This window comes from Grammomys surdaster, unplaced genomic scaffold, assembly GCF_004785775.1.
Source record: "Grammomys surdaster isolate TR1022 unplaced genomic scaffold, NIH_TR_1.0 124565, whole genome shotgun sequence".
Taxonomy (NCBI): domain Eukaryota; kingdom Metazoa; phylum Chordata; class Mammalia; order Rodentia; family Muridae; genus Grammomys; species Grammomys surdaster.
Window position 1 is genome coordinate 25869 of NW_021619544.1, and position 13243 is coordinate 39111.

Here is a 13243-nt window from a genome sequence, read left to right on the forward strand (position 1 = left end):
CTTAGTAATAAACTCTATAATAACTTCTCTAAATGCTTTTTCTTCCTGCGACCTCAGACTAGCAGGCATAAGTCAGGGCCCAGCAGTTCTGGCTGAAATAGAACAAAGGCCACTTTGCCTAATCCTCTGCTGTTAGGCTACAGGTGTTAATCACCTAAGCCTGCAATCTTTTACCCTCAGAAGAAGTTTTTAAGACTTTTTAGAAGTTATCATCAGCATTTCAGTACAGGTCAGAGAGCCAGAAAGCTCTGAGACTCTCAGACTTTAAAGCCATCTCCAGAGTCCTACTCTGTGGCCCTGCCACTACCCTCTCCAGGCTGGAAGGCTAGCGGCACAGATCTATCAACAGGAGAGACCAAGACTGAGCCACTCACATGTCATCATTTCCCAGGGTTACCTGCCAATGACTTGGTTGCAGGTTGACTACATTGGACTCCTGCCTCTCTAAAAGGATAATGCTTCATCCTTACTGGAGCAGATATATTTCTGTCTGTGGAGTTATATTTCCTTCATATAAATGTTTCTCCCAAAACCACAATATTACAGAATGGCTTACATGCAGTTGGAGAGTCCTTTACTCACTATCATGATATTCAACACACTATTGCATCAGACCAACAAACTTACTTCAAAGTCAGGGAAGTATGACAGTGGCCTCACAAAATATTTTACACAATTTATGTTGGAGTACAGGAGATCCTTTAGGGTATTTATTGGTTCTACAAAGGTTTTCATTAATTGTTACAGTTAAATGCAACAGCCTAATCCAGACAGGGTGACAACGGGCACAGATACATCAGAAATAAAAGTATGGGTCACTCTTCTAGAGAAAGGTTTACAACTTGCTGAGGGGCTAGGAGAAGAGGATGAAGGAACTACAAAATGAGTACTAGAGGAAGGTAGTTATAAATATCAGCTAAGGCCACCTGACTACCTGCACAAAACAGTATTCTATCATGACTGAATTACTTTTACTTTCTTAATCATGCATTTATGTGGATATTTTTGTTTTGTATCGACAATTTCTTTGTCAGGTGATATAACACCAATATAGAGAACATGAATGGTAATCATATTGAAGTTCAACATAACAGAAAAATGTTCTTTGAAAGACACCACCACCTATTCTTAATTTATAATATATTTGCAGTTGTCCATGCCTCATACTTAATAGTGATGTACTATGTGAATTAAACATGTGCATGTCTTATGAATGATGAGAAATTCTCTGTGCATTCATGAAATCATCAGTTCTTTTGTGTTTTGATGATACTGTTTTCTTGAAGTTACCCAATACCTTGGCCCCTTATATTGATTGACATGTTTTCACACATAGATCTCTAAGTCTTGAGTGATATTGTTGCTCTATACAAACTGGTGGTAAGGTGATAGTCCTGAAGACAATCCTGACTTAACTCATCAGATGTATACTGGTTCCCAACTGGAAGCCTTACCTCTAATGCCTTGGATTCAAGTTGCTAGAAAGTACACAACATGCTACCATAGGAAAAAGTGAAGGGAATAAAGACTGAGTGTGACTCACACCATATAGATTCCTTCAATTCTACATGTACACTTAAAAACAAGCAATGTACCCTATTATAATATTTTCCCTCATCCAATGCTCAAGGAAAAGTGAAGAAGATAGTGTGAAAGACCTTGAGAATCAAAAAGTGAGAATCTTGCCTGTGAACATAAATCTTCTAGAAAGAGCATAGGTAGACCATGAAGTCGCACCAATACTACCCCACCATATGATCTCAAGAAGGAACACAACGGTGAGCATACCAAACTTGATGGAAGAAAGTTTCCAAACTTTTAGCCTGCATAAGCATTTGCAGGAAAATGTAAATCAGGGAATGTAAGTGGTTGACATAGCCAAGGAAGGGAAAAAAGATTAGCCATGTATTACCAAATGATAAGCAATCAGAATATAAACACATGCAATTAATTAAATAAGAGGCCATGTACATTTTAGGATTGCAGGAAGGGGTACAAAGAATATTTTAGAGAAAGGAAATGTAAAGAAAACAAACTATAATGTAAAAAATTTACAAAATGGCAGTTAAAAATAAAACAACAAACAATACTTTGAGTGAAAAATGACACTGAGATCAACAACAGTTGTTCAAAAATAATAATGTGTGCCTTTGTGTGTGTCTGTGTTTGTCTGTGTAATATTAGACTCAAATAAAATTTAGTTACTCCTACTCTTATAAAATTTATAATGAGACCATTCATCTAGAGTGAATTACGTGTTCACATACTTCACTGAGTTTCTTATGATAAAGGTATTGTGTATAAATTATTCTCACTATTGATATTTCTCACTAAATGAAATGCATTCATTTCATAATAAAATGGTGTGTTCTCCGTATAAAGTACAAGAGCCTTATATTGCAGACACAATCTGAACCCCATGGTCCTTTTCATATACTGTACTCTTCTTAATATGTTACCTGATATTCTTAACATTTTCATAATTCATTGTAAAGCTACTCAAAAATCCTGCTCCTTGTGATGGCCATCAACAATAAGTAGTGCTATCACCATGCTCCACACTCTACTACATTCACCCTTGTCTCTCCTTTTCAAATTGGTTCTTTTTGTTGTATCAGTAATTTATGATATTCCAAATTCCTAATGAGGCAATTTACCATTTTGCTAATGTCTTAGTTTCTGTTGCTGTAACAAAACACCATGGACAAAAGGAACATATGAGAAAAGCGTTGATTTCCCTATGTACCTTGGTCACAGTTAATTGAAAGAAGCCAAGACAAGAACATGGATGCAGGGCCCAATTAGGCTCCATAGCATAATGCTTATTGTTGCCATCATATCTAATTTGTCTACAATTCTATTTCTTACGGAGCCTACAAGAACTTGCATAGAGGTGGAACTGTTCACAAACAGTAGGGTCACCTTATATTAATCAATAATTAAGAATATGGCTTACACACATAGACATTTCAAAATGATGGGAGCCATTCTTCAATTGAGAGTCCCTATTCTCAAAGTTTAGACTTCTGTTCTCATGAATGAACCCATTTTCCACCAAGCCTTAATCATTGGTATTTCATTAGGCAGTGTTAACCTGCTGTGTCAGCAAGATCTTAGGATATTACTTAAATTTTCTTGTATGATTCAGTAGTACTTTTGTTATGACAAAATAGAAAGAGGTTGAGTCTCATCTAACACTTAAAACTATTAAAGTTTCAATAATGAAACTTAGCTTTGTACTTCTGAAGAAAATTTGAATCTGGTCTAATTAAAATAACATAACATTTTGGGACAAATATACACCCTAGCAACCCTGCACTAGAAGCCAAGATGGAGAAGACCTCCACAACTACCATGGTCTTCCCTCTTGTGCTGTGGTAGACAGGGAGGAAGGTGATCCAGACACTGCAGAACATCAGCATGCTGAATGTTAGGAACTTGTCTTCATTGAATCTGTCAGGAAGATTTCTAGCAAGAAAAGCCACAGTGAAGCTCCCCAGAGCCAAGGAGCCTAACTATCCCAGGACAAAGTGGAAAGCGATGACAGAGCCTTTGTTGCAAATAATGATGGTCTCCCCATGTTCTGATTGTATATCTCTGTCAACAAAGGGAGGAGATGTTATGAGCCAGATTCCACAGAGAACAAGTTGGATTAGGGTACAAATTGGGATGACCAACTTAGGTGCCCCAGCTGCCAGCATCCCTCTCATCCTATTTCCTGGAATAGTGAGCTTGAAAGCCATGACCACAGTTATAGTTATGGCCAACACTGTAGAAACAGCCCCCGTGAAAAATATTCCAAATGTGGTCTGCTGCAGGAGGCAGGTGACCTGATTGGGATACCCAATGAAGAGCAACGAGCAGAGAAAGCACAAGATGAGAAAAATGAGGAGGATGTAACTGAGAATGCAGTTATTGGCCTTCACAATGGGAGTATCCTTGTACTTCACAAAAGTGAAGAGTACTAGAACCGTGATTGCAGAGAAGCACAGGGCCATGCAGCCTAGAACCATCCCCAATGGATCTTCATAAGCCAGAAATGATATAGCTCTTTGCAGGCAGTAGGTTTGCTGTAAGTTGGCATACTTATCATCTGGACACCTTACACATTGCTCCATATCTGCTGGTGAAAAACAAACCTTCAGAAGATGTCATAATTATGTACTTAATAATTGAGTACTTGGATTACTCAGAGAATACCTCAAAAAAGATTTTGGTGTTGAGCATTTATTTAATTCCTTATTGCTGTAGGGACCAGTAACTTAAGGCTGCTCTGTATTATCCTATGCTTGGTGATGAAACAACATACCATCTTAGGGAATGGAAGAGAAAAATTACTTATTAATTAAAAACACACAGCTGGTGGGAGAGCAAACTTATGTGACCATTTTGCTAATGTCTTAGTTTCTATTGCTTTAACAAAACACCTAGTCAAAAGAAACATATGAGAAAAGTGTTGATTTCTCTATATAACTTGGTCAGAGATAATTTAAAGAAGTGAAGACAACAACATGGATGCAGGGCCCAATTAGACTTGTCTAGAAGAAATTCAGGGATTTGGGATGGAGCAGAGACTGATGGAAAGGTCACTCAATAACAGGCCCATCTTGAGATGTATCCCATTGGCAAACACCATTCCCTGAGACTATTAATGATACTCTGCTATACTTGCAGGCAGGTGTCTAGCATGGCTATCATCTTAGAGGCTCTACACAGCAGCTTACTGAAACAGATGTAGACACCAATAGTCAAACTTTGGATGGTGCTTTGGGACTATTATGGAAGAACAAGAGCAAGGATTTCAGCCCCTAAAGGGATAGGATCTCCACAGGAAGGTCAATAGAGTCAACTAACCTGGATCCTTTGGGCTCTTGGAGACAGAACCTCCAAGCAAAGAACATACACGGGCTGGACCTAGGCCTCCCTGCACGTATGTAGTAGATACTCAGCTTGGTCTTCATGTGGGCCCTGAACAGCTGGATCAGGGGGCTATCCCAAAAACTGATGCCTGTATGTGGGATATGTATTTCTATCTGGGCGTCCTTATCTGGACTCAGTGGGAATGGAAGCACTTAGTCTCAAACAGATTTGAAGTGCCAATGTGAGGGGAATAATATAAAAATAAAATGGTTACAAATGTTTCTCCCCCTAAAATTTTTCTGCAAAATATAAGATCACCAACCATCATATTGTGAAAAAAAAATGAGTTTGTAGAAGATATTGCAGGTTATTGGCAGGGTCCCAAAATGTTGATATCATTCAAAAGATTAAATTGTGAACCACACAGATTTTATGTCTTTCATTTCCATCTAGGCCATTTTACATTTCTACTTTGGAAAGAGAAGATACTCAAATTCAGTAATTAATTTCTGCATGGAAGCATGTACCTGTCTCATTGGAAACTTCATTTTCTGGACAATGGGCACAATCAAAGCAGCAATCCACTGTTTGTTTCTGATAAATTTTCCTGAATCCAGCAGCGCATATCACACTACACATGGAGGTGGGAACCTGAGGATATATATGATAATTTATGTATTCATCAAGTGTGTATATATATATATGCATATGTATATATTACATACATTTGTAACAAAATTTTTTATTTATATTTCGTTACATAATTTTTGATATATATATTTATACATTTAACAGATATTACTAACTTTATTCCTCTGATAAATCACATATAAATTATAAATTTCAGTCACTTTATTATTTTGTGTAAGCCTCCAATGCCCTGAATGTAACACAATATTTACTACATCATGTAATATTAAATGTGTAACAATTGAGTTGTACAGATTTTAAATTTTTCCTTTCTAAAGTGATTAAATGGAAACAGAACATTTATGTGGCATCAATTTCTCTCAAATGATTTATAGATAAAATAACAAGGATACTGAGTGTGTGGGGAGAAAAGGTAGGGTAGATCAAGAAAAAGTTCTTTGATGAATATGAATAAACCATGTCATAAGACTCTCATAGAATTAAAGAGTTTCTAAGTTTAAAAAAAGCCAGGAATGTGGAAATAATGATTATTTGTTATACTTTATTAGTCTATAATGATGTTCAAAGAGTATCACAGAATTTTATGGTTTATGTGTAGTTATAAGATTTTTATTATAAATATACACATATTTTAAATTTCATAAATGTGTTTCTGTATTGTGGGGTGAATAGACTTGTAGGTAGGTTGGAGCATGAAATCCAGATACCTTAAATCCTTGTGACCCAGATTCATAGGAAGTTGTGAGTTAGCAAATTTTCATTCTGGTAACTGAGGATGGACCATTTGCAAGAAAATTCTACTCAGCTATTAAAAATAACGATATCATAAATTTTGCAAGAAATAGATGGAACTAGAAAATATCATCCCAAGTAAGGCAACCCAGAACTAAAATGACATATATGGAATTGTTAAGTAGATTTTATCCAAAAGTTCAGAATACGCATCATTCAACTCACAGAGCATATGAAGCATAACAAGAAGGAAGGCCCAAGTGTGGATGCTTCAATCCCACTTACAAAAGGGAACAAAATAATCATGGAAGGAAGAGGGAGAGAGGAACCTGGGTGGGATAGGGTAGGAGGAGATAAAATGGGAGCAGGATCAAATATGAGGGGAAACAGGAAAGAGCCCAGAGAGCCAGGAGAATGAATGGAAATATGTAGCAGTGGGGTGTGGAGGTGGAGGGAACCTCTAGGAAGTCCCGGGCACCAGGGTTGTAAAAGGCTCCCAGGATTCAATGAGGATGACATTAGTGAAAATACCCAACAGTGGGGAGATGGAGCCTGAGAGACTACCTCCAGTAGATAGATATGCCCCACTCCTAGTTGAGGGATGGGGCCACCCACCAATCTCGAAATTTTTGACCCAGGATTCTTCCTGTCTTAAGGAAAAACAGGGACAAAAACTGGAGCAGAGAAGCAAAGGCCATCCAGAAACCACCTCACATTGGGATCCATCCCATCCACAGATACCAAACACTGACACTACTGCTGATGCCATGTTGTGCTTGCAGTCAGGAGCCTGGCATGGATGTCCTCTGAGAGGCTGTACCCAGTCGCTGACTAAGACAGATACAGATACTTACAGCCAACCATTGGACTGAGACACGGGACCCCTATGGAAGAGTTAGGGTAAGGACTGAAGGAGCTGAAAGGGATTGCAACCACATAGGAAGAACAACAGTATCAACTAATTGGGCCTCTCAGAGCTCCCAGAGACTGAACCACCAACAAAGGAACATATATGGGCTGGTCCATGGCCCCCACTACATATGTAGCAGAGGACTGACATATCTGACCTCGATGGGAGAAGATGCACTTGGTCCTGTGGGGGCCTGATGCCCCAGCGAAGGTTGATGCTAGAGAGGTGAGGAGGGAGTAAAGTAGATGGTGGGGAAGCACAATCTTAGAGATGAAGGGGAGGCAGATAAAGTAGGATGCTCATGGAATGGGGACCAGGAAGGGGCACAGCAATTGAAATGTAAATAAATAAAATAATTAATAAAATGGAAAAAATAAATCATTTTATTAGTAATTCTGAAAAAAACTTGTATATATAGTAATAAAATTAATATATGTAAATATCTTTAAATTTTATAAATGTGTTCCTGTATACTGCGGTGAGTAGGCACGTGGGTGCATTTGAACAAGGAATCAAAGGCCTTTGATGCTTATGTTCTAGATTTACATGAAGTTGTGAGTTATCAAATTTTGATGCTGGTAACTGAGGAAGGACCTTTTGCAAAAGCAGCAATTGGTCTTAACCACACAGCTACAGCTTTGGTGCCTCATATTATAAAATTTAGATATACTTCAAACAATGAAAACTGTGGTATACCCACTGATGTTCCTCCTGTGGCCCACTCCAAGTCTTCAGCTATATGAAGTTGTTGACTCTGTGGGAAACAAGGAAAATAGCTTCCTATTTTCACTTTTATTCCAAGGCCTTGTGGAAAATTCCAAATGTTGAAAATGTCATACTCTGCACACTGATTTTCCCTGTGATCCATGTTCACCAGTTCTCCAACAGGGTTAGTAAATACCCTGGTCTTTAGCAAGGAAGCCACCTAAATGAGATACATCATTAGATGATTATATACGTATATCAAATAAGGCAATACAAAATTGAGAATGTCCTCTAATTTTTAATGGCTTCCAGGGAAGACAGATATATTAAAGTTATTCCATCTAGTAAAATACAATATGCCTCATGGGTGATTAAAAATGCTTACCAAATAAAGAGTAACATGTGTGTGTGTGTGTGTGTGTGTGTGAACACATTTGGAAAAAATAATTTTAAAAAATGAAGCCATGTATGTGAGAATGAGTGGGCAGTCTGAATGTCTGGAAGTAGTCAAAACAAAGAGTGGTAGTGGGTCATTCATGAACATACAGTTTGCATATATTAAATAAACATAAGCTTAAGAAAATATGATGTCTTTATCATTTATGTTTTTTTAAAGTTACTTTAAATGACAAGCTATTAATCACAGCAAACGTACCAATTCCTTAGGAAATTATTCTAATCAAGTCATCACATAAGGCTTTATGATAAAACTCTTTGCTCCTAATTTATTTTTTGTTTTGTTTTATATTATTGGATATTTTACTTATTTACATTTTTAGATGTTATCCCCTTTTTCCATTCCCCCAGACACCCCTTATTCCATCCCCCTTCCTGATACTTCTATGAGGATGTGGCCCTACCCATCCACCAACTTCTCCCTCCTCAACCTCGAATTACCCCACACTGGGGCATCCAGCCTTCATGGGACCAAGCACTTCCTCTTCTACCAATGTCTGAAAAGGCCATCCTCCACTACACATACAGCTGGTCCCATGGGTCCCTCCAAGAATGTTCCCAGGCTAGCGATTTAGACCCTGGGACCTCTGGTTGATTGGTATTGTCGCTCTTCAAATGGGGCTGCAAGCCCTTCAGCTCTTTCAGTCTTCTCTCTACCTCTTGGATTGGGGACACCATGATCAGTTCAATGATTAGCTGTGAGCATCCGCCTCTGGCAGAGGCTCTCAGGAGACAGACATATCAGGCTTCAGTGAGCATGCACTTCCTGACATCCTCAACCATGCTTGCATATGGTGACTGCACATGGGCAAGAATCCTGGGTCTGGCAGTCTCCAGACTGCCCCTCCTCTAGTCTTTGCTCCACACTTTGTCTTACTACTTGCTTCCCTGAATATTTTGTTACTCCTTCCACGAAGGACCAAAGCACCCACACTTTGGACTTCATTCTTCTTGAGCTTCATGTAGTACTGGGAGCTTTTGGGCTAATATCCACTTATCATTGAGTGCATACCATGTGTGTTCTTTTTTGATTGGGTTACCACACTGAGGATGATATTTTCTAGTTCCATCTATTTGACTACGAATTTCATGAATTCACTTTTTTTAATAGCTGAATACTGTTCCATTGTGTAAATGTACCATATTTTCTGTATCCATTCTTCTATCGAAGGACATCTGGGATCTCTCCAGCTTCTGGTTATTATTACTAAGTGTGCTATGAACATAGGGAAGCATGTGCCCTTGTTATATGTTGGAGCATCTTTTGGGTATATGCCCAGGAGTGGTAAAGCTGGATCCTCAGGTATTACTATGTGCAGTTTTCTGAGGAACTACCAGACTGATTTCTAGAGTGGTTCTATCAGCTTACAATACTACCAACAGTGGAGGAGTGTTCCTCTTTCTCCACAACCTTGCCAGCATCTGCTATCACTTGAGTTTTTTATCTTAGCTATTCTGACTGGTGTGAGGTGAAATCTCAGGGTTGTTTTGATTTGCAGTTCTCTGATGACTAACAATGTTGAACATTTTTTAGGTGCATTTCCACCATTTGAGTTTCCGCAGTTGAGAATTCTTTGTTGAGCTATGTACCCCATTTTTAATAGGGTTATATGATTGTCTGGAGTCTAACTTCTTGAGTTCTTTTCATATATTAGATATCAGCCCTCTATGAGATGTAGGATTGGTAAAGATCTTTTCCCAATCTGTTGGTTGCCATTTTGTCCTATTGGCAATATCCTTGCCTTACAGAAGCTTTGTAATTTTATGAGGTCTCATTTGTCAATTCTCTATCTTAGAGCATAAGCCATTGGTTTTCTCTTCTGGATCTTTTCTGCTGTGTCCATGTAATCAAGGCTCTTCCCCACATTCTCTTCTATTAGTTTCAGTGTATCTGGTTTATGTGGAGGTCCTTGATCCACTTGGATTTGAGATTTGTAAAAGGAGATAAGAATGGGTCAATTTTCATTCTTCTACATGTTGACCTCTAGTTGAACCAGCATCATTTGTTGAAAGTGCTATCTTTTTTCCACTGGATGGTTTTAGCACCTTTGTCAAAGATCAAGTCACCATAGATATGAGGGTCATTTCTGGGTCTTAAATTCTATTCCATTGATCTTACCTATTTGTACGAATATCATACAGTTTTTATCACTATTGCTCTGTACTACAGCTTGAGGTCAGGGACAGTGATTGTCCCTGAAGATCTTTTATTGTTGAGAAGTTTTTGCTATCCTGGGTCTTTTGATATTCCAAGTGAATTTGCAGATTGCTCTTTCTATCTCTATGAAGAATTCAGTTGCAATTTTGATGGGGATAGGATTGAATCTGCAGATTGCTTTCCACAAGATGGCCATTTTTACTATATTGTTCCTGCCAATACATGAGCATAGGAGATCTTTCCATCTTTTGAATTCTTCAATTTCTTTCTTCAGAGACTTGAAATTCTTGTCATACAGATCTTTTATTTGCTTGGTTAAAGGCACAACAAGGTATTTTATATTATTTGTGAAGGTTGTCATGTCCCTAATTTCTTTCTCAGCCTGTTTTTCCTTTGAGTAAAGGAAGGCTATTGATTTGTTCAAGTTAATGTTTTTATCCAGCCACTTTTCCGAAGGTTTTATTTTTTTTAATCAGGTTTAGGAGTTCTCTGGTTGAAGTTTTGTGGTCATTTAACTATACTATCTTATCATCTGCATATAGTAATATTTTGACTTCTTCCTTTAAAATTTGTATCCATTTGACCTCCTTTTGTTGTCTAATTGCTCTGGTTAGAGTATACAGTACTATACTGAATAGGTAGGAAGAGAGTGGGTAGCATTGTCTAGTCCCTGACTTTAGTGGGATTGCTTTAAGTTTTTCTCCATTTAGCTTGATGTTGGCCACTGGTTTGCAGTATATTGGTTTTACTATGTTTAGGTATGGACCTTTAATTCCTAATCTTTCCAAGACTTTGATCCTAAAGGGGTGTTGACTTTTGTCAAAGGCTTTCTCAGCATCTACTGAGATGATCTTTTGTTTTTTTTCTTTGATATTGCTTATATAGAGGATTTTGTTGACTGCTTTCCATATTTTGAACCATCCCTGAATTCCATGGATAAAGTCTACTTGATCATGTTGGATGATTCTTTTGATGTGTTCTTGGATATGGTGTGTGAGAATTTTATTGAGTATTTCTGCATCGATATTAATAAGGGAGATTGGACTGAAGTACTCTTTCTTTGTTGGATCTTTGTGTGGTTTAAGTATGAACATAATTGTGGTTTCATAGAATGTATTGTGTAGTGTTCCTTCTACTTTGTGGAATAATTTGAAGAGAATTGGTATTAGGTCTTCTTGGAAGGTGTGATAAAATTCTTCACTAAATCCATCTGGTCATGGGCTTTTTTAAAATCTTTTTTTTATGGGGATATTTTAATAATTGATTCTATTTCTTTAGGGGATATAGGATTAGGTGGTTTATCTGATCTTGATTTAACTTTGATACCTGATATCTGTCTAGAAAATTGTCCATTTCATCCAGATTTTCCAATTTTGTTGAGTATAGGCTTTTGTAGTAGGATCTAATGATTGTTTGAATTTCCTCAGTTTCTGTTTTTATGTCTTCCTATTCAGTTCTAATTTTATTAACTTGGATACTGTCTCTGTGCCCTGTAGTTAGTCTAACTAGGGTTTAATCTATCTTGTTGATTTTCTCAAATAACCAGCTGCTGGTTTTGTTGATTCTTTTTGTTAGTACTTGGTTGATTTCAATCCTGAGTTTGATTATTTCTTGTTGTCAACATCTCTTGGGTGTATTTGCTTCTCTTTGTTCTAGAGCTTTCAGGTGTTCTGTCAAGCTGCTAGGGTATGCTCTCTCCAGGTTCTTTTTGTAGACACTTAGAGCTATGAGTATTCCTCTTAGCACTGCTTTCCTTGTGTCCCAAAGATTGGTTATGATGTTTCTTCAATTTCATTAAACTCTAAAAAGTCTTTAATTTCATCCTTTATTTCTTCCTTGACCAAGTTATTATAGAGTAGAGAGTTTTTCAGTTTCCACATGTATGTCAGCTTTCTGTTGGTTTTATTATTATTGAAGACCAGCCTTAGTGTGTGGTGATCTGATAGGATACATGGGATTATTTCAATCTTCTTATATCTGTGTAGGCCTGGTGCTGAAAAGAAGGTATATTCTTTTGTGATGAAATGTTCTATAGATATCTGTTAAATCCATTTGGTTCATAACTTCTCTTAGTTTCACTATGTCTCTGTTTAGTTTCTGTTTTCACTATCTGTCCATTTATGAGCTTGGGGAGTTTTAAGTCTCCCACTATTGTTGTGTGAGGTGCAATGTGTGCTTTGAGTTTTAGTAAAGTTGTTTTATGAATGTCGTTGCCATTGCATTTGGGGCACAGATATTCAGAATTGAAAGTTCATCTTGCCGGGCGGTGAGGGCGCATGCCTTTAATCCCAGCACTTGGGAGGCAGAGGCAGGCGGATTTCTAAGTTTGAGGCCAGCCTGGTCTACAGAGTGAGTTCCAGGACAGCCAGGGCTATACAGAGAAACCCTGTCTCGAAAAACCAAAGAAAAAAAAAAGAAAGAAAGAAAGAAAAAAAAAGAAAGTTCATCTTAGTAGATTTTTCCTTTGACAAGAATGAAGTGTCCTTCCTTATCTTTTTTGGCAATGTTTCTTTTAAATTCGATTTTATTCAGTATGAGGATGGCTACTACAGCTTGTTTTTTGGAATCATTTGCTTGGAAAATTGTTTTCTAGCTTTTTACTCTGAGGTAGTATCTGTCTTTTCACTAAGAAGTGTTTCTGTAAGGACCCAGGAAGAGGACCCCAACTCAAGTCCCAATTAGTGCGCACCCAAGGAGACACGAGAGACTGACTTGATGCAATGACAAAAGGCAGTTTACTAACAAGGGCCCTTGGATCAAAACTCATCCCA

General features: G+C 37.8%; 1 pseudogene; it reads right to left on the bottom strand.

Moving 5' to 3' along the window:
- Positions 1 to 3215: 3215 nt before the first annotated feature.
- LOC114636598 overlaps positions 3216 to 13243 on the bottom strand; it is a 16324-nt pseudogene continuing 6296 nt past the window's right edge.